Below are 27,466 nucleotides of genomic sequence, written 5' to 3' on the forward strand. Positions count from 1 at the left end.
CTCTGAAAGCCAAAGTTCTTTTCTAGCACCCCAGCTAAAAGCAGTGACAGCCTCCTGTATTGATTATGCATGCATGCCACTGAGCGAAGAGGCTGGTTGGGCGAGGGCTGAGGCCCGCTGGATAATTTATATGCTGGCATTGGTATTCACAGAGCCACGGGTAGAGTTCAAAGGAAACAGGTGGAGAGCAGAAGATACAAGCAAACTGCCACGCTTCTGCTGCTCCAGTTTGTGGAGCAGGAGGGTCTCCTAAGGAGAGCAAGTAGAAATGGTACCCAAATGACACAAAGCTCCCACTGGTCATAACATCCTCCAGCCCCAAACCCAAGCCATCCTCTCACCAGTCAGACTTTGACTTCTCTGTCTAGAGGAAGCCTAACCTATATTCCCAGCTTGGGCTAGGTGCCTTTGTTGGTGCTCCCCCAGTAACCTAGGGCTGCCTTGATTGCAGCCTTCCAATTCATCCATCAGGTCAAAGTATGTCTGTAAGGAAGCCTTCTCCCATGCAATAAAGATGGACCTCCCGTTAGGTTCTAATAGCGCCATATACCTCTCCTTTGTATCTTCATCCCTGTTCGTATTTATATTTTCACTTCCCCAAATGTGAGCTTCATGAAGACAGGACCTTGTCCGCCCTTTGAACCACTGTATCTCCTGTACCTACTGCAGCACCTTCCCTACATAGAAGCTCAATAGAGAGTGATTTTTAAAATGATAAATGAATGAGATTTGCCACATCATACCATGGTCATATGTATTGCTCTTTCTTGCCATCTAGCCTGTGAGATCCTTTAGGGCACAGAGAGCGCAGCTGATCTTTTCTACCCAGCACAAGAAGGGCAGTGGGGTCAAGTGTTTCCAGTACCCTTGGGAGATTATACTTTTCATCACCAAGATAAACCAAACTCATCTCATTTTTTTCTTTCCCAACGCTTAGCATAATTCCTAAACTATAACAGGTGCTCAGGGTCTATTTTCTGATAATTTACCTTTTAAGGAGCCCTTGTCTAAGACTGAGTATTTGCCCTCTATGGCCAAACATTGGCAAATAGGCCCTTGAGTGGTGCTGGCATGGCCAAATGATCCTTCATGACAACCAGACAAGGACAAAGGCAGTACTCAGAGAAGAAGGAGCCCTGCCCAGGAGGTGGGAGACCCACATTTTCTGACTGGGTGATGTGGGAAAAGCCTCAAACTCCCACAACTCTAAAAGGAGAGGGAATATCCCTTGGCCCATGGGAACCGAATCTATCATCCTATGTTGTGGTGACAAGCCACAGTGGGTTGGTTATACAGATCTGAGTTTGAATCCCACATTCTCTGATTTCTGGCTGTGTGACCTTGGATGAGGTGCTTGACTCGAAGCTCAGCTTCCTCATCTGTAAAACAGGGCTGAGGATAATTTACAAGGACTATATAAGATGATGCAGGAAAAGCACCTGGTTACAATGGAGCCAGCTAGCGGTTTATTGACAGGTTATAGTAGAAAAACCATGGGTTGGACTGACAAAGGTCCTTCTACTTCACTGGGTAATTATGGACAAGCTGGGTTCTATGCTTTAGTTTCTTTGTGTGGAAAATGGAGCAAACAAAACAGTCTCTCTCACTCCAGCCTAGTTCACGCCCACCCAAGACGCCCGCACTTGCTCTCCTCAGCTCTTCCGTTGCTCTCGCTCTCTCATCCCTCAAGTCTTAGCTCAGATGTCATCTCCCCAGATGGGCTGTCCCCGCACCTCTCTAAAGTCACACACCCACCCTTTACTTTGTTTTATTTCCTTCCTGGCAGTCACTTCTGTCTGAAATTATCTAATTGTTATGTGTTTATTGTCTATCACCCCTCTCACTAGAATCATGGCTCTGTGAAAGCAGAAAGCCTGATCTTCCCTGTACTCACTACATCATAGTGCCTAGAGTGCTACATCTTAGGCACTCAACAAACATTGAATGAATGAATGAATGAATGAATGAATGAACGAACGAACGAAGGAACAAACCAACAATCAAGCAATTGAACAAACAAACACCCTCCAGGGTCACTATGAAGAAACAAATGGATGATGCCAGGAACAATGCCTAACACAGTGCCTGGTTCATACTGGCCTCTTCGGGTTAATTTTTCTTGCTTTCCCTGAGAGCTAATTTTTCAAGAACTACAGTTCTTAAACATTATCTCAGCTTGAAATTTAAAACTTACTTAAATTGAGCCAAGGTTACCAGACAGGGGAAAAAAAAGGGCGGGGAGGCAGTGGGGGGACAGTCATAATTAACCTCCCCACACAGGTCTCCACCAAGGGCTTCTTAACACCTCTGAAATGTCTGAGCAACAGAGCCTCCCAGGATCCCCTGAGTGCTCCAGAAGACAGGTCATCAATTGAGCCACTTCTGCATCTGCACACGTTGCAGATTAGACACAAAGACAAATGGCATTCAAACCAGTGCCAAGGGGGTCAGCGCCAGCCAGGGCGTAGATTGCTGGCTGGGCCCCTGAGAGGGCTCAAGGCTGAAATGCAGGCCTGACCAGGACCAAGACTAAGATATCTACTCCAGCATGCTGGATCATCCTCCTCTCCTCTGCAACTACTGCCCCCTGCCCATAGCCATACGCCTCTGGAGCCCCTCTGATCATTCTGGCTCACCCCACCCTTCTCATTTCACCCACCCCCGGCATAGGTAGCTCTCCTACTCTTCCCAAGGCCCTAGGCCACCATGGTAGATGAGCATGTCCTCCCTTCTTCTGCCAGATGCAGCCAGACCCTCCAGGCCAGGCCCTGACTGTCAAGGGTCAAGGTGGCAATGACCTCACCTAGTTCACACATTCTAGGAGCCCAAACTCTGAGCTGCTGAGCAACAGCTTCACTGGAACTCAGAGAATTAGCACAGCGGTGATCAAAAGACTCACACAGGTGGCTCTCAGAGCTTGGACTCCCCAGCAATGGGTTGAGTTTAACCTCAAGGTGCTCACCAGAGCTCACTGCCTTGACCTTCTCCCAACTCTGCTGGGCAGACATAAGGAGCACCAGATATGAGCCTCCATGGTAAATGTCAAAGAAAAATGTTGCAGGCCTCTACTCTCAAACACCATGTTTCCTATCAAAATGCCAAAGCAAGGCCACAATGGGATGAATCTGTGGTTTCTCATGATTGTGCTCAGCCCACTGCACCTAGAAAATTCTTATCACCAAGATGGAAGGGACCGATGTGGGTCGCACATCATGCCCCCGCTCCAAACCCAGCATGCATTACCTCCACTGGACTAGATGGAGTATAGACACAGCCCCCTTTCCATCCCTATGGGCCAGAGTCCAGATGCAGAGGGGGAGAGTCAGCCTAGCAGCCAGCTGCAGAGGATGGGCACTATGATACCACATCTAGCAGGACAGGTGGGTAAGGCACAGGGAGAGAAAGGCAGAGCCCTCAAGCCCCATGCATTGATGGTTCCAGTGCCTGGAAGGAGAGCTTTCCAAGGGCAGGGGCTGCCAGATGACCTTGAACTCTGTCTTCTGGTCAGTTCAGATATAACTTTTTTTTTTTTTTTTTGAGACAGAGTTTCACTCTGTCACCCAGGCTGGAGTGCAGTGGCACAGTCTTGGCTCACTACAACCTCTGCCTTCTAGGTTCAAGCAATTCTCGTGCCTCAGCCTCCCAAATAGCTGGAGTTACAGGTGTGTGCCACCACGTCCAGTTAATTTTTGTACTTTTAGTAGAGATAGCGTTTCACCATGTTGGCCCAGCTGGTCTTGAATCACACCTAACTTTGTCCTCTTCAGTCCACTTGTGCTTGATATTCAAATTTCTTAGTAAAAGAAAGAGCCAATTCTGTTTGGAAAACATAGGCCCTTAGGCTCCAGCAGACTCCCTGGCTAGTCTGTGCTTCCTAAAGAACACTGTCTTGACTCTTTGAGAGCCTTTCATGTGGTGTTTTTCCAGCCTCCCCTACCCAAACTTACAGAGTTATTTAAGCAAAATCGCACCTGGATGCCAAGCCATGCCAACCTGCTGTGTGACTTTATGCAATCTTAAACCTCTCTGAGCCTCAGTTCAAGTATTTCCAGAATGAGGGGTTAAATAAGACAACCTCCAAAGTTTAATTTAGCACTAATATTCCATAATTGTTTGAAAGACAAGTTTATCCACTGACCCAGCCCCAAACCCCACTAGCTATGAATTTGCTTGCACTGAATCATGCAGCTCTCATGGCCTTAAAGCTCTACCCAAGAGCCTTAAGGAGTTGTCCACAACGATGATGTCCACTATCTCAGAAATGAATCTGGACCTCTTTGCCTTCTGGGGTCCCAAGACAAATAGGCTTTCTAAAGTTTCTCTCAGCTTGGTAAATACTGTAAGGAAGTCCATTTCTTCTCCCCATATTCCTATTCCATTAGAGGTGGGGTATCAGGAAGGTAGAAGGCATCGGGAAGGTTGAGAAGAAACTGAAAGTACTGGTGAATGGTAACTTCTTGTAAGAAAGAGAAAAATTGCAAAGGTTCAAGCTCAGTGGCTGACACTTCCCAGGGCCTCTCCTACCCCTGCCCTCTCTGGGTAGTTTTTGTGTTGAAGTCTGCCCCAGCATTCTGGAGCCACGCCACCCTCCCTGGGAGAGGAATTTCAGTGCCAAGCTTCTGATGGCTCCTCACATCAACACCCAGGGAGTCCTTCTCCACACTGATCTCTCCCTCATCCTCATATCCAGTCCATCATCAACTCTGCTCAGAGAGTACCACAAAAATATGTCTTCACTCTGCCAGCTGTCACCCACAACTGCTACCCCTACTCCATCTCCAGCACACACTACACTGTCTGAATCCAGCAGGTACTCAATAAAGATTTGTTGAATTGAATGAAATCCAAGAAGTCTTCTTTTTCCCTAAGAAACAGAACTGAGAGAGGCTATTTTTGCAGAGAAATGGTGAGTTCAGTATCTCCTACCCAGCTAAAGTATAAATAAGCACCCCACCCCAAGCCCTGTACCACCATCTGAGTTAAGAGTCCCTCTCTCCCTCCTTCTCACACAGGTCTCAAAATTCAGGAGTGACAATGACACCACAGGCATCTCCTCACTCTATGGATAAGATCTGAGTGTCCGTATCAGTTTAACATCTGAGCAGTATTAATAGCCAGGAGCCATCTCCTGCCCTTAGGCAGTGTAACAATATCCTGACAACATGCACCCTGCACTCACACACTAGCACACATGCATGCTCACAAACACACACACACACACACTTTTGGGCAGCAGAAGAGGGCAGGGATATAGCTCAGATCTCTCCACAGGGGCCTCGTGGCAGCCCCACACAGGAATACCAGGATTTTGCACCTTAGTCCACGGGCCAGGCTGGCATGATCTCAGTGAGTGCCACCCTCCCCACTCACCAGGGCCAGATGCCCAGGAGCTGGCACGTAGCTCAAGGAGGGGAAGGGATGATTTAATATCCCCTGCTCATCCCAGTTTCTGGAACTCTGACCCACCTGCATGGCGGTACTTGCCACAAGAGGCCCTGAGCTAAAGAGTGACCTAGGTGTCTGTTTGGTTCCCCAATCATTTCCATCTCAAGATTTTCCTCATTTAATCACACTGGTGGCACCACTCCCACATTCCCACCTCCATCACACCAGCCCTAGACATGTCTGGAAGGAAACTTCCAAGCCAGAGAGATGAAACCAGGCTTTCCCAGCCTATCTGGACACACAGCCAAGCAACTCTAGGTCAGGGTCGGGAGCTGTGAGAAAGAGAGTATTGCAATGGAGGTGAAAGTCTGCAGGGATCCTCCCCTGGAAGGTCCCAGCCTCCTCCCACAGCCTCATCAAATGCACTTCCACGTTGGCCCATCTGTCCCTCCATTCTGACTGCTCTGAAGCATGTTTCATCATGGTCACAAACACAGACTCTGGAGTCAGTCTGGGTTCAAATCACAGAGCCATGAAACCTCTCTAAGCCTCCATGCCCTGTCTGTAAAATGCAACCCACGATGTCCACCTCGCAAGATCACCATGAGAAAGCAATGAGTTAACTACCATGTGTAAAGCTTCTGGAACATGTAAGTTAGTCCTTCACCAATGGTCATCCCCCTGGACCAGCCCCACACCCCACTAGTTGTGAATTTGCTTGTAATGAAACACATAGGTCTTCTGGTTTTACAGCTCTATCCAAGTAGATGCTTTGAAAAATAAGGGAAAATGAATTTTCCTTGTACTTTTCTGAGGAAATTTCATTGTCTTCCCTTATGTAGGACCCTTACCTGGTTAGAAACAAATCAATTTCCTTTCATATATAAAAGAGAGTCACTGGCTGGGGGCAGCGGCTCATGCCTGTAATCCCAGCACTTTGGGAGGGTAAGGTAGGTAGATCACTTGAGGCCAGGCATTCGAGACTATCCTAGCCAACATGGTGAAACCCCGTCTCTACTAAAAATACAAAAATTAGCTGTGTATGGTGGTGGGCACCTGTAATCCCAGCTACTCGGGAGGCTGAGGCATGAGAATCACTTGAACCCTGGAGGCGGAGGTTGCAGTGAGCCAAGATCACACCACTGCCCTCCAGCCTTGGCAACAGTAAGTAAGTAAGTAAGTAAGTAAGTAAGTAAGTAAGTAAGTAAGTAAGTAAATAAATAAAGGTTACTGACACAAGGTGCATTCTTCCAATTCCCAGTCCCACCACTATCAGACAACACCACTGGTTGTCATTGTCATTCTGTCACCAGATTCCTCAATGATATGCTTCATTTGTATAATGTTCCTCCCAATCCTCTCTCAAGAAGAAATCTGTGACTTAGAGGAAAGCCTGAGAGATGGGCATCGGCTGTCATAGTGGTTCTTTTTGGGAGGTGGAATTCCAAGTGATCTTCATATTCTTTTCTATGAATTTCTCTGTTTTCTGAATTTTGTTGTTTTCTAGTTTGTGTTGTTGTTTTGCAATGCACATGGCACATGTATTCCTGTTTAAAATGAGAAAGTTCCAGGCTTTGCCTGTGGAAGGTAGTTCCTGAAAGAGAACTGAGGATAGGAGGGTGAGACGTTCTCATTTGGCCCTCAAGGACTAGGCAATAAGTGGCCCAATGTAATAATGTGTCTCAATTGTGGAAGAGGGAAGGAGAGGTATTTGTTCATTCAGCAGGTGTTCACTGAGTGCTCACTATGTACAAGGTGCTGTTTGTGAACCAGATAAAGCCCAAACCAGTCTTCCGGGTGATGAGGCCCTATTCAGATGAGACAGGTGATAAGCAAAATAAACACATGTGTAACATGTCAGATGGTGGCACAGGCTATGAAAACGAAGTACGATAAGGACAGCCAGAGTGCTGGGGCAGGAAAGTGCTATTGTGGAAGGGGTAGTCGGGGGAGGCTTCCACAATGAGGCTCATTTATGCAAAGACCTGGGAACATGAAATGGCCAGGATGGACCACCTGAAGTCAGGAGTTTGAGACCAGCCTCATCAACATGGTGAAACCCCGTATCTACTAAAAATACAAAAATTAGCCAGGTGTGGTGGGGCATGCCTGTAGTCCCAGCTACTTGGGAGGCTGAGGCAGGAGAATTGCTCAAACCCAGAAGTGGAGTTTGCAATGAGCCAAGATTGCACCACTGCATTCCAGCCTGGGCGACACAGCAAGACTTCGTCTCAAAAAAGAAAAAAAAAATGGCCCAGAAAACAGCCAAGACAAAGGCTTGGAGGTGGGACTGGGCTCACAGAGTTTAAGGGGCATCAAGGAGGCCAGCATGGCTGAGTCAGAGTAGGCAAGAGAATGGAAGAGGAGGAGGGCAGGAAGGTGCTGGGTGCCAGGGCCAGGCCCAGGGGATACTGTAGGTGGTTGTGAAGACCTTGGGGCTTACTCAGAGTGGAACAGGAGGCCAGCAGAGGGTTTTGAGCAGAATAACAAGATCTGACCTTCTTATTAAAGGATCACGCCAGCCTGCTGAGTGCAGAAACAAATGCACAGAGTCAAGAGTGGGAGCAGGAGCACAGTAAGGAGGTCACTGCAGTCATTTAGGCAAGTGGTGGTGGGGGCGGCTGGGACCACAGAGGTAAGAAGTATAGTCATATTCCAGGTCCATTTTTAAGGCAGAGCTAACAGGATTTGCTGGTAGATTGGATGTGGGATGTGAGAGCAAGAAAGGAGTTGAAAACTGTTCTAAGTCTGTTAGGTCTGAGCAACTAGGTGGGTGGAGTTGCCTATTTCTAAAATAGAGAAGTCTGGGAGGAGCAGATTGGGGCAGGAGGTAAAATCAAAAGATGTTAAAGCAAGGAAGATTCGAGGTGAATTAGAATTAGACACACAAGTAGAGATGGTGATCAAGCAGGTGCATACACAAAGTGAGTCTGGCTAGAGGTCCAGGCCAGACATCATTCTGAGAGCACTAAAGTAGATAATTTACTGACACCTCCTCAATATTCCCAACCAATCTGTAGGAATCTGTGGGGTAGGTATGACTCCATTCCTATTTTGTAAATGACAAATCTGAGACTCTGAGAAGGGAAATTACTTGCCCAAGTTTGCACACACAGAACTCACCTCCATTCACACTTGGCTGTTCTGATTCCAAAGTCTATGTCTTAGGCCTTAAGAAATCCAGATTATAATAACCACACTGCCAAGAACTCAATGAACACAGCAGCCTACACCTTCCCCTTCTGTAGGCAGAGTTCCATGTACTTACAAGATCTGCAGTTGTCCTTGTTACCCAATTTTCCATGGCATCTGACCCCAAAGTGATTGTCTAGCTCTTGCACATAGCCTTCTGCCTTGGTTTCCTGATTTGCCTCCCAGTCTTCCAATGAGCCAGAAATTAGGCTCTAAACACAGCACTGGATCCCTAATGCCCTATCAGTCTTTCCAGTTCCCTCCTTGGAATCACATCTGCACTCCAGGTGGCTGCTCTACATTTGGGAGGTAACCTTGACCTGGAGATCCCATGACCTTGATCTCAGATGGCTCTTCTCACTGTGGGATCTTGATCAAATCACTTGACCTCTAAGTCTCAGTTTCCCCAACTGTCATGGGGTGGAAAAGGAGTTAGACTAGAATCTTTTAAGAGTCTGCAAAACATGTAGAAAGGGCAAGTTCTTCTAAACACAAGTATCCTATAGGGGAAAAACCTTGAATCCTGCAGTCCTGTTTTTGGTCCCCGATATAACACTTACTGTCTGGGGAGCCATGAGCCATTTAATCTATCCTGTTTTTCCATCTCTAAAGCCAGAATGGCAATATTAGCCTTACAGGGGTATATGGAGGACAGTCACATGGCCTATGAGTGCTCCCTATGTGTTAATTTACCAAATACTCATTTTAGAAAAGTTAAAGAGCATACAGTGAATTGGTAGTGAAGTTGTAATTAGAGCTCAAATTCCCCAACTCTACCTAGGGACTCCCCTTCCTCCACAGTACACATGAAAGCTTCTGGCATATTCCACTCAGCTGTCTGATGATTTCTCATACCTCCTGCCTCAACATATCCCACATCCCCACCCAACCTCAAAAAAAAAAAAAAAAAAAAAAAACAACTAAAATCCTAATAGTTCACTTAGCCCGACTCTCACTTCTTCAGCTCCTACTTTCAAGAAAACCCTGGTAGAGGTTATTAGGAAAGAAAGAGAAAAATGAAAAGAAAATCTCCATGCCTGCTCCATTCATCACCAGAAGTAAATACTTCCTATTAGCAGAATTTGGCCAACACAAAATAACGATTATCACCATTGTTATTACTGTGGCCACAGCTCCTATATACCAGAATCAGAGTAACGTGAAGTGTTGAGTGTGGATTCTGACATCAGACCATGTGTGTACCAATCCTGGCTGCACCAACTACTAGGTTAAATGATCGTGCACAAGTCACTTGATTCTAAGCCATCCCCAACTACAAAGATGATGGTATTACCTCCGATTTATACAGAATGGCATGTAGACTCAGGAGGTGATCACTCAACTAGTAAATAAAAAGCAGGGAGTTACCTACCCCAAGTCTGCATGAGTGACTCCAAAGCTCATGCTTTTCCCTCCACATCTTGACCAGAGCATTGTAAGCTTTGAGAAAAAAAAAACAAAATACAAAACAAAACAAAAAAACACCACCGAAACATCTCTCGGATTTACATCTCACATACTTGCTAAGAGATCTTAGGCAAATTACTTAACCTCTCGGAGCTTCTGTTTTTGTCATTCGTAAAGTAAAGACACTAATACCTGCCTCATGGGCCTTCGTGAGGATCTGGACAGCACACGAAAAGCTTGGGCACAATGCGTGCACATAGTAGCCCCTCGATAAATCTGAGCTTCATGCTCACTGTCACCTTAGGGCTACTTCAAAATAAGAAGCATGCACATGTCCAAGATAGTACTGGCATGCAAGTATTTCATGGCTGTTTTCTGAAATTTAAAAGCCAAGTGTTTAAGGTCATATGGCTCATGAATGACAAAGCTGATAATCAAAGTTTTTTTTTTTTTTTTGCCAGCATCCCCTTTCTCCCAAGTCTAGTGCTCCCCCAAAAGCCAGCTAGAGCAGTTTGACCATCTGAAGCACCATCTGACCATCAGGGAGCACCATGTTCCCACCACCACCCTATTCCTTTTATCTCCCCTACTGCAGCTTAGTTTTCAGCCACCCCAACAGATCCACACACAGGAGGAAAATCACCAAGTCAGAAAAGCCCTCTTTTGCCAGCTCAGGGAGGGGACCCCCTATGAAAAAGGCTTCTACGTCCATTTCAAGGAGCAGAAACAAAAAGCGTCCTATTGACTTTGAGGCATAAAGCAAATTAATTCTACAAACACAGTCCGGAGCTCATAACAGCCCAGTGAGGGCCCACTAAATACAAATGGAAACCAGCGCAGCGATTCTGAAGACATCAGATCCCTGAGGAAATGGTAATGTTGCGAAGGCACTTATCAATCAAAGCCAATCCTAGAGGAACTGTGCATGTACACGCTGCAAAAAGAATGAAAGACTCAAATCCATAAAGCATGAACTCAGGTTCCTGCACCTCAGGCTGTCCCTGGGAAGCCACAAGGTCTTTTAGAGGTATTTTGCAGAAAACACCAACCCTCAGGATCCCCTAAAAGATTCTTAGCCTCTTTTCTCTGAAGAGTGATGAAAACCATAGGAGAACAACGTCGACCAACGAAGACTGGCTGGGTCCTTTATTGTCACCCTTTCGCTCTGCCTCTCCTCCTTCCTGCCCAATGCCAAGATGCATCAAATGTACCTCCATGGAACAGATTCTGGAATTGGCTCAATGGCCCAGCTTGGTGGCTTCTGTTGAGACAGTAGAGCCAGTGTCAGCCAGGCAGTGTCCTCCCTGTCCCTGATTCTGCAAATTCAGGGACATTATCATCCCTGAAGTTCTACTACCACAAAGAGGAACAAGCCACCCAATGCACCAATACATACCATGATCCAAGGCCACACAGACTAAAGTCCAAATGCTTTTGTTCACTCTCTTGCATCTCCCCAAGTCCACTCCAGTCCCCACCCATGGTCTAGCTCCATAAGCATCCCGTCGTGATTGGTCCAGAGATGGATATTTGATCCACATTGGTCCAACCAAAATAAAGCCTGAGCATTGTGTTCGGTGGCTGGTGGACAAGCCCATTCTCTCCAGATCTTCATGGTGAGGTGTGCTGATGTGAGCTCTCAAGCTGCAGAAGCACTTCACTCGCAGGAGCAGAACCAGCCTGAGGCTGAGATTATATCAGGCACCCCTAACTGAACCAAAGCTGAGATCCATTATCTGAAATTTTACTTATGTGAACCCCATCCCCTACAAATTCCTTAATGGTAAAGCCAGATTAAGTTACCCTAACTGAATCTCCTACCATTCCAGGTTCTTCAAAACCCTGCCTCAGCATACCCTTCCAGCCCCATCTCTCACTCAGCCCTCCACCTATGTGCTGGAAATTTTGATCCCCTGTGTATTTGGGGGAATCCCTCCATTTCTTTCCTTTCATCATGCTGTTTCCCTGGCCTTTCATCCTTAGTCCTTCTCTCCACATCTGCTGATATTCTTTAAATTCCACCTCCTTGGGGAAGCTTTCTTCACACTCCCTTCACTGGCAGGAGGTCATTACTGCCTCTGTGGAAACCCCTGGGTTCCCTCTATCCTATAATAGATCAAGGCCTCCTGCAGTGATTATATACATTCATATCATCCTCCACTAAATAATGTCAACCATTACTCTTCTCTGTATTCCTAGCACTAAATGCAATGCCCTGGGCAAAGGAAGTGCCCAATAGATATCTGCAGAATTGAATTTGTGGAAGCCCACACAGCGCCAGCTCGACCAGCTTGGTCCGTGTGTAGCAGTGGCTTTGCAGAATGCATTCCCTTCTTCTCTCTCACTCCTCAGGCCTCTATACAGCCCCAGATGTACATCTCAGAAATGATGAAATCAAATCTGTATCATAAAGCTCCTTTAAGCACAGCATCCAAACTCAAGCAACACCAGCAGGGTTCCTCCAACCACCCAGCAAGGGCTGCACCACTTTGTATCAAATTTGCCCCAACTATCTGTGCTCACTAGTTCAGCTCCCCAGGTTCCAGACACAGCTCTGCTGCCAACCACCTGTGTGTCCCTGGACAAGTCATCTAGCCACTCCTGGCCCTCATCTCTACGCTGGAGGTGAGTTAGCCGTAGGCTTTATGTTTCTATGCACTCTCGAAGGAGTCAAGATTCCGTGGAGGAAAATGGAACCTTGCCTCTCTAAACCTCTCATTTGGAGAAATGCCAGATGTCAATATTAAATAAAAGGTTAGGGTCTTTCCTACTGTCTAAACCTTCTTCTCTCCCTTTCTTATTTTCTGAGTAAAAAGACACATTTTCTCCCAAGGAGACTAACATGGTACTGCCATAGACGCCAAAGAGAGAGAACCCCTGCAGTGTTTCCTTCACTCTGAAGACATAAGACTTGAGATGCCAAAATTTGCCAACTGCCTCATTACACCCAAAAGCTAAATCTGGAAGCTCAAAGACATGAGTGGCTGTTGTGGAAAAGTGTTCGTGATGCATCTTTATGTGAAAAATCAGGCTAGTGTGACAGCTTCCAAAATGCGATTCCAGTGCCTGGCATTGAGTGGGCGCTCAATTAGTACTTGTTAAATGAGTGAATGAACTTCTTTAAAAACAAAATAACACACCCTGGATTGCGGATGCTTAGAAATTAGGCTGGAATGATAGATACCAAAATTCCCCCATTGGTTATCTCCGGCGGGGAGATTTACAGGTGACTTATTTTTGTTTTTGGTGTTTTCTTAATGTTCTGTAGCAAACATATATTATTTTGTAATCAGAAAATCATCAACTCACATTTGTAAGGAGTTAATTGTTGTAAAATAAATAAATAACTACATATACAAAAAAAGAAAAAAGTAACTGTCATCCAAACTCCACAACCCACACACGAGGCAACCTTCTTACTTCCCACACATCCGCCCCTTCTTGGAGAAAGCCTCCCCGCCTTGCCTTTTCTATCTTGATTTCAGAAATCTGGAGAGTCAAGTTATTGCTTTCAAAATGTTAGTCTCATCAGAATCAGAGCCCAGTATGGAGGCAGCTCCCTTTACCCCAAGACCTGAAGAAAAACAGAAAGCTAGCCTGCCCACTTCTACCTTCTCCCCTTGCCAGAACCAGCCCTTCAACCCCAGAAGAGATTTCAGTCAGAACACAGAGGAACCTCCATCTCACGGGGCACTTGTCCCCATGTGCAGACTCACTCACCTGCAGGACAGGGAGTGGATATGAAAGAAATGAACTCCACATCCTGGCAAACCTTTCAGGAATTTAATATTTTATCAATGCCCCATTGACACATCTCCTTTCTCTTTCTTCACCTCCTTGCCTCCTTCTCCTAGACTTCTAGACAGAGTCCGTAACTAAGCCCCTGCACTTTTTCCCACCTACACTCATATCTACTGGTCAGCTCAGGTGGGCCAGGGGACCACACAACTGGAGGTGAGTAGGCAGGGAGGGTGTTCCAATAGGCACCATGCAGAGGGTGAGAGACAAAACTGCAAGTAACAAGCATCTCACTAATTAGCAACTAGGGATGAAAGGGGAGAGGAGAGAAAAAAGGCAATGGAGGGTATTACCTGAAAAAGTCATTTTGTGTGGTCTCCAGGACCAGAAAACCAGGAAAAGGGCTGACCTGACGGTTCTTGCCAGAAGGAAGAAAAATGGAGCTTCCTTTCAGCACAGAGGGGCCGCCGTGCCGTAGAGAGGTCCTTTGTTTCATCCTTCTTCTGGGTTCTCCCAGGCCCAGAACAAGAGGCCAGTGGACTGTGTGGGATCCTCCTTGCCTCCCAACCTACCATTGTTAGTATTACCCAGCAGGTAAGGTCCAGGCAGGATGCAGAGAGGTCCACCATCTGCGAACTGTGCCATCGCACAGACAGAAGCCCAGAGACAAGAGGCCCTGGCTCCAGACTCAGCTCTGCCACACCCAGCTGCTTCCTATCGAAAGTCACTGAACCTCCCAAAGACTTGTTTTCCCCACCTGCAAAAAAGGGATGAGAATTCCTACTTATCCTAGCTGCTGAAAGAATGTGGTGAGATAATTTTGACAGGCCGGGCACAGTGGCTCACACCTGTAATCCCAGTGCTTTGGGAGGCCAAGGCAGGTGGATCCACCTGAGATTGGGAGTTTGAGACCAGCCTGACCAACATGGAGAAACCCCGTCTCTACCAAACTACAAATAAATTAGCCAGGCTTGGTGGCACACACCTGTAATCCCAGCTATTCGGGAGGCTGAGGCAGGAGAATCACTTGAACCCAGCAGGCAGAGGTTGCGGTGAGCCGAGATTGCGCCATTGCATTCCAGCCTGGGCAACGAGAGCGAAACTCCGTCTCAAAAAAAAGATAATTTTGATAAAGTGTTTTGCACAGTGCCTGGCATCTAAGAGCGCCACACATGGCCAGGATTATCAGTACTATCCTAATTTCTCTGTTTTTTCTGACCCTCATCTGTCCTTCAGTTCTCAGCAAAAACATCTCGGTGGGATGTTAAGGGTAGGAGAGCCACATAGGCTTCGGTTTTAGTTCTAGACTGCGCACCTCTCCATGTATCAGTTCCCTCTTCCGTAACAAGGCAACGATAATAACATTAGTTCTTCTCCAAGACTCTTTGTGAAAATTAAATGAGGTGATACTTGTGAAGCCCTTACAGCAAAGCCTGCAGACAGTGAGTGCTCAACGAATTTCAGCTATCATTGTCCCCCCGCCCAGCCCCATCATTCTAAATTAGGTCTCTCTAATTCTCAGTGCCCCCCAGTATCTGCCTTCAGAACACTCATCATAATGTGCAATTATAGACTTACTTGTGTTGTCTACTGCTTGCCCTTCCACCTAAGCTTAAATTCCATCAGGGATAAACTAAACGTCTCTCTTGATAGTGGCTGTATTCCCAGCACCTGGTATAGTGCCTGCATCTAATAGGTGTTTAACAACTATCTGCTGGATGAACAAATGAACGAAAAAGTGAATAGAATATTAGCACTGGCACAGTGATCACCCAGGTCCCTTCCAGCCCTGAGAGTCTCTGACTATCCTCTATCCTTTGACAGCTTTAGAAAAAAAATTTAAAATGAGCCCCAAAGTAGCTGTTTCACCAATCCCAGGGGGAAGACTCAGGATGGTTGCTGCTGACAGGCTCCTGAACACTCAAGTTGTGCGGAGATTTACTCTGATTTTTTTTTTAACTGAGAAGGGAGTCTGCCAAATTTCTAAGTTGGGATCATCCTCTCCTCCCTGAGGGCTGCCCACACACAAGGCACTAAGCAAGAGTCACTGCAGTGGGCAGCAGGGACCCAGGCCAGGCAAACCAGGTTTCTTTGTCAGCAATGGACAGCCAGGCCTGAGCAAAGGAGACCAAACCTCACAGAGCAACAGATGACCATGGCAACCCATGTCCTCAGCCTGCGCTCCCCTCCAAGGAGAGAGGATTTCACAAGTGCATGGAACAAAGGAGGCTACCCCTAGAGATCTCCACCTCACCTAGCCACAGAAGGTGCTTGCTTATCCTGCAGATTCCTGGGCCCCACCTCAGAATTTTAAGTTAGCTCTATAGGTGGGGACTGCAGTTACTCGTTTTGTAAAAACTCCCTAGGCATTTCGAGGCATATCGAAGTCTGAAAGCTGCTATTCTAATGAGAAGAACACTGATCAATACACTATAAGCATTGCCCCACTGGATATTACATGTGTGTGACCAATTACCTCCACACTTACCTAACTCTGGAAGAGATGCCCAGTCTCCCAACACCTGCTTTGCAGGAAAGGCTGTTCCAAACTACCAGTTAGCAAACCTGGTGGGATCACCTGGAAGCTTTAAAATACACTGAGGACAGGGTCTTGCCCCTAAAGAGTCTCATTTAGTTGGTGTGAGGTGCAGCATGGGTTTATAATTTTAATACGGTGATTTCAATATGCAGCAAAGTTTGAGAACTACAGCTCAAACTTATACTCACTCATCACCCAGCTCCAACCACCCCGAACACCCCAAAACAGGCTTTTCTCAACCAGAGGCTGGGCCTGAGTTACTCTGGGCTGAGAAAGGAAGGGATGATGGAGTCTATACTACAAGACCCTGGGATTTATGGGGCCCAGGATCTGGCCAGAGGGTCCATCCTGAGACCTCCACGTCTTTATTTCCTAAAAGTCATGGGAGACTTCCTGAGCCAGTATCTATGTCCTCAGTGTGTATGGGACAATAGAACACAGCCAGAAAGAGGTCTCAACATCCTTTTTACAGAAATGTATTTCAGCTCCACCATTTACCAACTCTGGGACCACAGGCAAGATAGTTAACCTCCCCAAGCTCCACTTTCCTCACCTGTACAATGGGAATAATTACCTAACACTTATTCACTGAATCCTCCCAACTTCATGTGCAAAGCACTTAACTTAATGCGGCCACAGCTCGGTCAATCTTAGCCAGTGAGAAAATATCATACGGTTCTTTTTGTTACTACTGGATGCTTCTTTTTTTTTTCTTTTTTTCCCTTTAAAGGAGCTTGGGACTCTAGGTGGCTGTTCTTCCAACCTCAGATATTTTCAACTCCTCTAGGAGTTTTCTTGTGAAACTTTGCCAACTCTTTGACCTTGAACTTGTTACTTCTCTGAGCCTGTTTCCGCATCTCCAAAGTAGGAATATAAAAGTGCCCTCCCCCATGTTTATTTTAAAAACCAAGCTTGGTGTAGTGGCTCATGCCTATAATCCCAGCGCTTTGGGAGGCCAAGGTAGGTGGACCACCTGAGGTCAGGAGTTCGAGACCATCCTGGCCAACATGGTGAACCCCTGTCTCTACCAAAAATGCAAAAAAAAATTAGCTGCATGTCGTGGCACATGCCTGGAATCCCAGCTTCTTGGGAGGCTGAGGCAGAATTCCTCGAACCCTAGAGGCAAAGATTGCAGTAGGCCAAGATCGAGCCACTGCACTCCAACCTGGAGAGCAGGACTCCATCTTAAAAAAAAAAAAAAAAAAAAAACAGTGAGCAAATATATGTCGCATGCTGAACACGAGACTGGGTACACAGTCTCTACAAACCAAAGTTGCTAAGGAAGGTGGAGAATAATTGTTCCTCCCTCCTTGAACTGAGGTTCAGCAAAGAGCCCTCTCCACCTGCCCTGGCACCCAAGAAGTAGGAAAGGTGCCTCCTGAAGGCTCTGGGAGAGCTGGCAATTCCAAATTTGGAGCCAGGGGAAGAGGCAGCCCTAGTTCCCTTCCGACCCTCCTGGGGTGCCACTGGAGAATGCTGACTCCAGCTTGGGGCCCCTCTCATCCGCTCCCCATTTGCCTCACTCCATTTAGCTCTGGCAATCCAATTCCCTTTCCTCCACCCAGAAATCGATGTTTAATTAACACATTATTGGAAAAATAAACACAGTCTTCAGTGGGACTGCAATGAAGCTGATGCAGCTCAGCTTGGGAACTGCAGACCATCCCCTCAGTCAGTAAACTGTTCTTCTCCTATTCCCTGCCTCTCCACCAAGAAAAAGTTCCTTCTTTCTTCCTGGAATCCTGCAGCCTGAGGGATCCCGCTCATTCCCTCCGTGCATCCTCCCTCCCTGTATCTAGGCAGCAGACCTGGCATCCCTTCCCACCCTTTATCCCGTGACACAGATGTAGGGGGATGTTTTCAGTGCACATGTCCCTGCTCCATGGGGGAAGGAGGTAACTCCTTCTGAACATCCCGCCTCCACCAGTGAGGCTGTGCATGATCCCATCTCCTCCTTCTCTCCAGGCCAGAACCAGTACCCCTCCACCTCAGGGGTCAGCAGGTGTCTTCCCCTGTGGGTGTGGGGTAGGGGCAGGCCCAGAGGTGGCTGATAAGGATGATGATCCTCAGAGTTCCTATCCAGACCTCAGGAGCTGATGGGAGACCTCTGTCTAGAGTATTTCCTCTTTTACCCCCAGTTTAGATGATCCAATTCCCAGCTCCTCTTCTCCACGGTTCAGGATGGAGGGTGGTGCAGAGTCCCTGGATTCAGACCCAAGTGTGGGCCCAGGATCTCACTGTGTAATCCTAAAAAAGGGATTTAAGCCCTCTGATCACCAGTTTCCTCAACAGATAAATGAGGACACTACCCACCTAAACGAAACGTAGCAGAGCATGATGCTCTGCTCACAGTGGACGCTGGATAACTGTCCTGTCACAGAAATCTCACGCTGAGGGCCAGTCCCTACTGCAGGGGAAATGGGGAGTGTGGCTGGCCCATGCAGGTTTAGGGCCACAGAGCAGAGCAGAGACAACGGGCTTCAGGTTCTCTACCTTCTGCCCACCTATCACCATCCCAAACCACCTCAACTCCCTCCTCAGACAAGGTGCATGAAGCAAGGAAGAACATTAACGGGGACACCTTGGAAAACAGAGTTTCCTTAGTGGCATGCAGAAGACAACCAGCAGCTCTACTCCTAAGCAGCCGTGCTACAACTAGCAGCCCTCTCTTCCTGAGCCTGAAATGCCTCTAACTGACAGCAGCACCTTCAGCAAGTCCCAGAGCTGGGAGTGAGCTGACTGTCTGGCAAATGGACCACTCTTAGAATCAAGTTTCTAAGGCCCATGGAGGTGGTATGGCACAGTGGTTAAGACCAGAGGCTTCAGAGCAGAGTCAGGCCCTTTGGGTTTGAATCATGATGTCCTCACTTCTGACCCGAGTGGCCTTGGACATGTTACTTAACCTCCTTAGACCTCAGTTACTTTATCTGTAAGACAGACATGATAACAGTACCCACCTCACAGGATTGTTGGAGGATTATGTAACATAATGCATGTCAAGTGCTTAGCATAGTATCTGGCCCATAGTCAGTTCTCAAATGTTGGCCAGAAGAAGCTTTAGTAAGAGTAGTTGGGTTTACAGCCATACCACCCTGAACATGCCCAATCTCATCTGATCTCAGAAGCTAAGCACCGTCGGGCCTGGTTAGAACTTGGATAGGAGTAAGAGTAGTTGGGAGAGAAGTAGTAGTCATGTTGGTAGTACGAATGCTCAGAAGATTCAGGTTTTTATCCTTTAGAAAGTGGGGGCAAGTGAAAGTAGAGCTGGGGAAAGGCTGCACTCTCAGCCACCTTCCTGCCCTAAAACTGGATTTCTCTCTCTAGTATGCCCCCTTCCTCTCTCTATTCCTTTAAGAGAAAGTGTGTGATGTCATCTCAAAGAAGGATGGCCATATATTTTATCATCCAAACCAGGACACTTTTGAGAGTACTAATTACACTATGACAAAGGCCTAAACAGGAACTGTCTCCCCAAACCAGGGCACCTGGTTACACCACCTCAAGGTCATACAGAAATGTCTTCACACTCTGCTTCAAGGTCTTGGCTAAAGGTAAGACTTCCTTGCTTCTCAGAATCCACTTTGCTCTGGCCCCATCCTACCCCTGCTTAAAAAAAAAAAAAAAAATCATACTTATCTAGAATGTCTAATGCTTCTCCCATTCAAGGTCAAGGCCAACCCTAGAGTGGAACAGAGAGACTGGTAGAAGGCCTTCACCCACATTGTATGACATCATGCTCCCCAACCAGCCTCTGGAAACACAAATGAAGTGCACTGGGGCCAATGTCTGGATTCATGCCTCCCTTCTTGAGAAAGAAGACTAGGCCAGTCTAGGAGAAGCAACAGGCGCCCAGGGTCATCAGCATCCAGATACCAGCTGCTTGGATCTCTGAATGGAGCCTCTGCTGGACCAGAAAGTACCCTTGATGGGCAGGGCTACATGGGATTGAGCACCCCACTAGAATGGGGTTCCTCCTCCATTCCAGTTTCTCCTCCCCTAGCAAGGTCAGAGGACAACCTTAACCAGCACTCAGTTGGAACATAGCCCACCAGTCTTCTTTGAGCCATGAGACCCTGACCTGTAGCTCTGCAGGTGTGCCTTCCTTGGAGACACACCTACCACCCACCTGCCCCACCAAGACCTCACTCCCCTCTGAAGAAGGAGAACTAAGACGGCACCCCAGGCAGCCACCACAGCAGCAGCTGCAATGCCCTTGGAAAAGGGCCCACAGCCCACGAGGCGGCATGATGGAGTAGAAAGCGCCCTACCCTGGCAGGAAACCTCGATTCTAGTTTTGTCTCTGCATCAAACATGGTGCATAACTTTGGAAAAGCCATGTGGTCTCTCTGGGCCTCCATCTTGTCATTTGTACTTGAAGGCACTTAATAAGATGACAGATGATTCATCTCCCTTTTTCCTCTAACCCTCTAACATAAGGGTCTCATGCTTGGGCTCTGGCATGAGACAGATCTGAATTCAAATCCTCAATCTGTCATTTTATTAGGTAACTTTAAGTCTCAGTCTCCTCAGGTCATAATAATATACTGCATTGAGTTGTTTGGAGAATTAAATGAGATACTGATTGTAAAAAAAAAAAAAAAAAGTTGGAAGAGAACTTTGTATGTAGTAACTACTGCAGAAATGACAGCTATATCACGACTATTACTACTACTACTACTACGGTGATGATGAGAACAGTGATTACTAATATTAGAGGGATCTCAAAGGAGGCAGAGCCATCTGAGCCAGGGATAGAGAAGCCCTTTCTACTAAACTCTACTGAAGTTCAGCATGTTGCAATTCCTCCAGCAGATCTAGACATTCAGGCAGGGCTAAGACAACCAGCGGTAAAGTCCAGCCTTCCCAGAAGACAGGCGCCAAGTGCTAGAGAAGAAAACTCCAATACTAAACCCATGTGGTTCTTTCCTCCAATCGACAAACATTTATTGAGCACCTACTATGTGTCAGGAAATGCCCTATGCACTGGGAACACCACAATGAACACAAAGTCCTTGACCTCTCAGAGCTTGCATTCTAGAGGGATAAAGAGACAAGATCCATCTTAAATGTTTCAATATATCATAGTATAATACACTATTAAGTGATGATTAACCAGTTAAAATTAAAGACAGTGTCATGGGCTGGAAAGCAGCCAGGGGGTTGGGGTAAGGGGACTATTTTAGAAAGCTGGTCAGGAAAGGTCTCTCTGAGGAGTATAATTTGAGGAACAACCTGCAGGAAAGGGCTGGGATTGGGCCCCATGCATAGTCCCTGCCCCGAGCTTAGCATGGCCACCCTGCCCCGAGCCCAGCATGGCCACCTGTGGCTCCCCCAGCCACAACACTGCACTTGCTTCATCCTCAGAGCAACAGAGCTGGCCCTCAAGGCTCAGAGCTGCAGCGCAACCATTCTTCCCCCAGCAGGTCCCAGCCCACAGCAGGAACAGACACAGCGGCCGGCACATTTCTAGGCAGTGAGGTTTTAGAAGGAATGCTGCTTCTTTAACAAGTCTCCCATCCACACCTGAGGGGTCATGTAAGGAGAACACGGCCGGGGGATACCAAGAGCAATCTCTTCTCTGCATTGAGCACAATAATTTTTCCCCAAGGTGTCCTACTCCCCGTTTATCCCCTTTCTCTGGCAATGACGTAACCCTGTCTCCCTAACTCCTCAGGGTCAGCCCCAAGAAGGGAGAGGGATGCTGGAAAGGTAAGACAATCAGCATTTTGCTCTGAGGATTTTGTTTTTCTTTTAGGCAAAATGTTTTCCAATTTCACTTATAATTGCCAATAAAGAGGGACACACCTTCGGCTGAAGAAGGGAAAATGGCGTCTGGTAGTTAAGGCAGCCAGAGCCCAGGAGAAAACAGGGGCTGGGCTGCTCTCACGGCCGAGGGTGATTTCAGCTCCTTCAGGCTGCAGCCTCCAACAAGGCCGAGCTGCCCAAGAGGTGGCTGACGCCAGGGGAGCAGGACCATCCTCCCGAGCTCAGCCCCAGGCTCTGGCAAGGCAGCAAGGAAAACCCTCAATTTCACCCACCTCATCCCCTTCTCCCCCTTCAATCTGTATCCGCCCACCAGTCATCCATGAGCCACCCACCCACGGGTTCGCTTGGTGGACGTGCGGATCTCACTTGAGGCTTCCTGCTGGAGGCAGGAGCAGTTTCTTCCCCTCTACCCTCCTCTCAACTACCTTGAGGACTCTCCCCCACTGACCACCCCTGCTTCTTGCCTTCCTCCCCCAAGTGAGGGAAGGGAAGCCTCCTTCCCTGTCACTACCACACCTGTCCAGAGCCACCATATGATGCTGGATACACACATATCCAACAAACACAGCCACACCACACAAAGAGGCACGCAGCCTCCTGCTTGAACCACATGCACAGTGTTGACAATCCTATGTTGTCCAATTGGAGGCACACCGGTGCTTGACAAAACACAAACACCCTTCCAGTCCCCACTCATAAACCAACACAAAGGCCACCAAGAATTTCAAGACCCAGCATCATCTGTAGAGAGGAGAGCTGGGTCCGACAAAGACATTGTTCCATCCTCCCAACTAACCATCACAACTCTCTGGGATATTCTGCAGTGCCCTCTGGTTCGACACAGCCCACTGATCAGAGCTGTGCTAGTTGGTGTGTGTGAGAGAGCATACACATGTGTACGGGGGAGGGGGCCGTGGCTCTACTGTCCAGGCATCAAATCTCCCCGGAGGTAACCCAGTCAGACTCTGCCTCCCCCACATAACCTTCCTCCAATATACCGCAAACATATATTTCATGGATGGTTAAATTGGATCATTATCACTGGGTGCTTATTTGGTCAAAAAAAATTATTAATGTCATCTACCCCCATTCCAATCCCCTGCTTGTGAGGTCCCCTGCCACAAAGACTCTCCAACATGCTAATCCCATGAACTGCGACACACGACAGCTTTAGGGAAAGAATAATGGCGAGAAGAAAGAAGACAGTGGTGGCGGAGAGGAAAAGAGGCTCTAACGTGACCGCAGTCCCCATGCAAAGATGGGGGGAAGGAGCCATGGTGGAGGTAGAGTGGGGAAAGAGGCTAAGGGGAATGAAACCAAGCAAAATGAAGCCCTCAGCACCTGTGTATGTGACAGAGAATGTGTGTGCAAGAGCGTGTGCCAGTGTGTGTGTGGATGTGCCGACTTTGCCCTCCTATCAGAAGGCTGCATCCGTGTGGCATGTAGGAAAGGCCATCGCACCACTGTTGTGTTGCAAAAAAAAAGAAAAAAAAAAAGCAAAGAAAAAGGGAAAAAAGAGCCGCAGAGCCATCAGTATCAGAATTTTTTCATGAAGATGGAAAGGGCTGGAGGAAGAGGGGGGTGCGCCTAGGGTGGGGAGAGCAGTATGTGGAAATAGAAGGCAAGATCATGGCAGAATTGGGGGAGGATGGAGGGGGAAATTGGTGGTGGGGTGAAAAAATTTCACACACACACACACAGAGACACAAACACACACAATACCCAAACGCCAACCCGACCGCTCCACTGTTCATCCAAGACTGACAACCCGTCCCCCATCTCTCCGCTGCCTCTCCGTGCCCCCAAAGCTGGTGCTGATGGATTTCTGTATCTCGGTTTTGCAGCAGTGGGCTAATTACAACCAAGCCCCCTCACCAAATTAACCCCTCCCTTCCCTCTCTCTTTTTTTCTCTAAAAGGCCAATTGAAGAATAATGTGTTTTTATAGATAATGGATTTTTTTTTCCAGGAGCGAGAGAAAGGGGGGTGCAGAATAGAAATTCTGCAAACCGGTGACTTCCGACCTCACCTCCGTCTCCCCTCACGTCCCCGTTTGCTGTAGCATCTCATCTACCGTTCTCCCACCATTCCCTCGTCCCCTACCACCCAAAAGAAAAGACCTTCCTACCATGCACATCGACAAACACACCAACCGCCACCCAATCTCAGTAGCCGATCTCAAAACCCCAAGCATCAGTCCACCTCAATACATCCTTTCCCTTATATAAGCAGCAAATCATCAACATAGTCAGGAGAAACGCAGCACTAAAATGAAATCAACAAAAACGGAGGCCAGAGCCCCGTCAAATCCCCAATAATTAATAATAGGGAACTACCAGAGAAGCAAAGACGTAGTTGTCTCTCAAAATCTAGAATCCCTTTAATTTCTACCCCCTTCTCTTCTCAAGAAGCAATTTTTTAAAATTATCATTTCACTAGAAAGGGCCGGAAAGCTCCAGAAAAGGGCATTCGCACAGTCCGGTTGTTTTTAAAAAATAAACCCAGCCCTGTTGCTCACTTTAATAGCGAACTTCCAGCGTCCAGCCTTTTCCCCCTCTTCCAGAAGGAAGACTGACTCGCAGAATGAACCCCAGGCTGCAGAAAATGGGCCAAGAGCCCTTACTCCACTCCCCAATAACAAAAAAAAAAAAATCAAACAATAGGAATATCTGCACAACCAGCACCCTTCTGAAATATCGTTTGCCCCATATGACTTAGGCAGATTAAGCCCGAAGATTAAAAAATAAATACCAGCCTTGCCTCCTCTCACTCCCCTCCATCCTTCCGCCACATACCCAGTAGCCCTTAGGTAAACTTGCCCATCATAACCAGCGGGACCATTTTAACTTGAAAGGCGACGCAGAAGCCCTTGAACGATGAAGGAAGGCTCTACCCAGAACGGCAAATTAATAAAGAGCTAGTTCTCCAGGCTCCCCAGACTAACCTCCAGGTGCCCCCAGATAGACTATCCTGGGTACCAAGTCACCCAGTGTGCTGGGAGTTCAAATTTCCACTGGAACCTTCATCACAAAGGCAAACGGTCATCTGACCCCCAAAACTACACTGTCCTCCAGGTGTGACAAGGAGTGTCCCCTCTCCCTCCCAGGGCCATCCACAGGACCCAGCAGAGAGAAAGAAAGAAGAATGTTGGGGTGGCTTGTAGTGGTAAAAGAAAAACTATCTCCCCAAAGCGGGAACCGAAGGAAGCGGGGAGAAGACAGCTCTTGTCCTACCAGCTCTCTTATTTGCCCTGACTCTGTCTTGCTCCATCCTAAGCTAGCTCTCAATGATCTCTGACCTTTGCATTAGAAAGAAAGTATTAAAAATAAAGATCAGAAAAAGAGGAACCCTACTTTACCTACACCCCAATAATGGTTAGCAAAAATATGATGTTCTCATTGCATGATGATATTTCTACATCCAAATTAAAAGAGGCAGGCATTTAATGGAGGAAGGGAAAATTTTATTTTTTTTAACAAGTAATCACAGGGTAAGTCACCTGCAAAGCAGTCGAGCCCTTAGGTTGGTATTACATCACTGGCCTAAGAAGGGATGGGGGGTGGGGGGACACATTTTTTTCCTTGTCATCAGGCTGATGTTTCTAAAGCAGTTAAGTTTTGTGGTTAAAAAAGAAAGAGGGAAAGAGCTGAAACTCTGGGTACAGCACAATGCCTGGAAAAAACAATACATCGAACCAGGCTTTAAGGTCACTGAGAGCTTGCAAAACCCACAGTGCTTACACAGGGTGGAAGTTTTCAGGCAAGCCTGCTACTAAATCATTAATATAAACAAATGGAAGGCAGTGGAGGAAGATTCCCTTGTAACCGATCCAAACAGGAGCACATACCCGCGCACACACACACACACACACTCACACACACTCCCTTTTCACCTTCTCCAAGTATGCCCACTTTCATAAGACAGGAGTCCAACCTGAATTTTTAGACTCTAGAACCACCTCCTCACACCCCCTCAAAAAAAAAAGCACACACTCTCACATACACCTCAGTTCCTCAACAGCTAGGGAAATCCCTGTCTCAATTCAATTTTGTTTTCTTGTGATCCTCAGAGTGTCCCTTCTCTTTCTCATTTTAACCAGCCCAAATAAATAAATGAATAAATGAGGGGGGAAGTGGTTACAAAACGTCAAAAAAAAAAGTAGCTGCCCAAAATGAAGTGATGAGCACACATCATTTCAGACTAACAATTCAAGCAAATAGGAGAAATACTCAAAAAAAAAAAAAAAAAAAAAAAAAAAAGAAGATAAAAATCTAAAACATTCTCTGACTTTTCCAACATCTGGAGGAAAAGGACCCAACTTCCAGGCGAAACTGAAGGAAAAGAAGGGCAGTTGAAAAGCCATTTCCACAGTCAGCCAAGGCTCACGGATACAGCATTCAAAAAAAAAAAAAAAATCTAGGTTGGTCGCTCCCAACTGAAAACTTCTACCCTCTCAGGAGCAACCTCTTCCCAGAACGGACAAGAACCTTGAGTTGTTTCATACCCTGACTGCCTTCTTTTCCCCGCAAACCTTACCTTTCCAGTTGAACAGAAGATTTGGGATCTGTCTGTATGTCTGTTTGATGTTTAATCAACTGAGTTTGCCGGGTTTGTTTCCTCTTTGGGGAGGTTCAAATTCCAGAATCTTTCTCTCTCCTTTCCTCTCTCTCTGGGAGGGAGTGGCAGGGAAGAAGGGAGGGGTTGTTGGAGGTGCGAAGCGCAGGTCCTTGGTGGCTGGAGATGCCGAGGCTGAGAGAGGGGAGGACAGGTTACCTCTCCCTCTCAGTGAGTTGCATGCAAGAGGCGATGTGTAGGGCTGAGCGCTGAGCCTGAGACTGCCGGAGGAGCCCAGGAATTTCACGCACTCCAGAGCCGGCCCCTCCCTCTCCCACACAGACCCCAGCATTTAAAGAGACAGTCAGGCCGCCTGGCTCAGGGCTTCACCTCCTCCCTGACTGTTTTGCAAACAGCTGAGAAGATACCATCAGGGAGGGGCAGTCTGTAGCCCCCACAACTAAGAGGCAGTGTCTGAGCTCAGTCCTCTTCTTACTCCAGCCTGAGAGTAGAGTTCTTCCCTAGAACTGGAGCAGGAATTAATATAAAGACAAAATTCTCATTTACAGTTTCAGCAGACCAAACCACTTCCCACTGCTGAGGATGTGTGTGTCTCCTTGCAGACTGAGGGACTCTAACCTACAAGTGTGCCTCGGTTTCCCTGAGTAGTTGCCCTTCCTTGCAAAATCAGGGCAATCCTTGAGCATCTAGTGGAGGTCAGGGCTGTAACTAGGACACAAATCTATTCCTTCAACAAGCACTTTGAATGCCTGCTTAGGATGAGGCATAGTGCAAGGGGCTGGGAACATAAAAATTAAAGTGACAAATGGGGCTTCCTCTCTCAGAGCCCCTAGCAGCAAAGACAGACCCAGGCACAGCCCATCCT

At 47.3% G+C, this 27,466-nt stretch overlaps 1 protein-coding gene across 15 annotated transcripts in view; it reads right to left on the minus strand.

Annotated features, from left to right (window-relative positions):
• LOC105495829 (neurexin 3) overlaps positions 1–26,867 on the minus strand; it is a 1,710,602-nt gene extending 1,683,735 nt beyond the window's left edge. For 14 of the 15 annotated variants that reach the window (XM_024797314.2, XM_024797313.2, XM_024797308.2 and 11 more), the window contains exon 1: positions 26,563–26,866. The gene's annotated coding sequence lies outside the window, so the exon portion shown is untranslated. Of the gene's footprint in view, positions 1–26,562 lie in introns of all 15 variants that reach the window. The other variant, XM_024797315.2, reaches the window with a different exon arrangement.
• Positions 26,868–27,466: the final 599 nt, after the last annotated feature.

The sequence above is a fragment of the Macaca nemestrina genome, chromosome 7 (assembly GCF_043159975.1).
Source record: "Macaca nemestrina isolate mMacNem1 chromosome 7, mMacNem.hap1, whole genome shotgun sequence".
Classification (NCBI taxonomy): domain Eukaryota; kingdom Metazoa; phylum Chordata; class Mammalia; order Primates; family Cercopithecidae; genus Macaca; species Macaca nemestrina.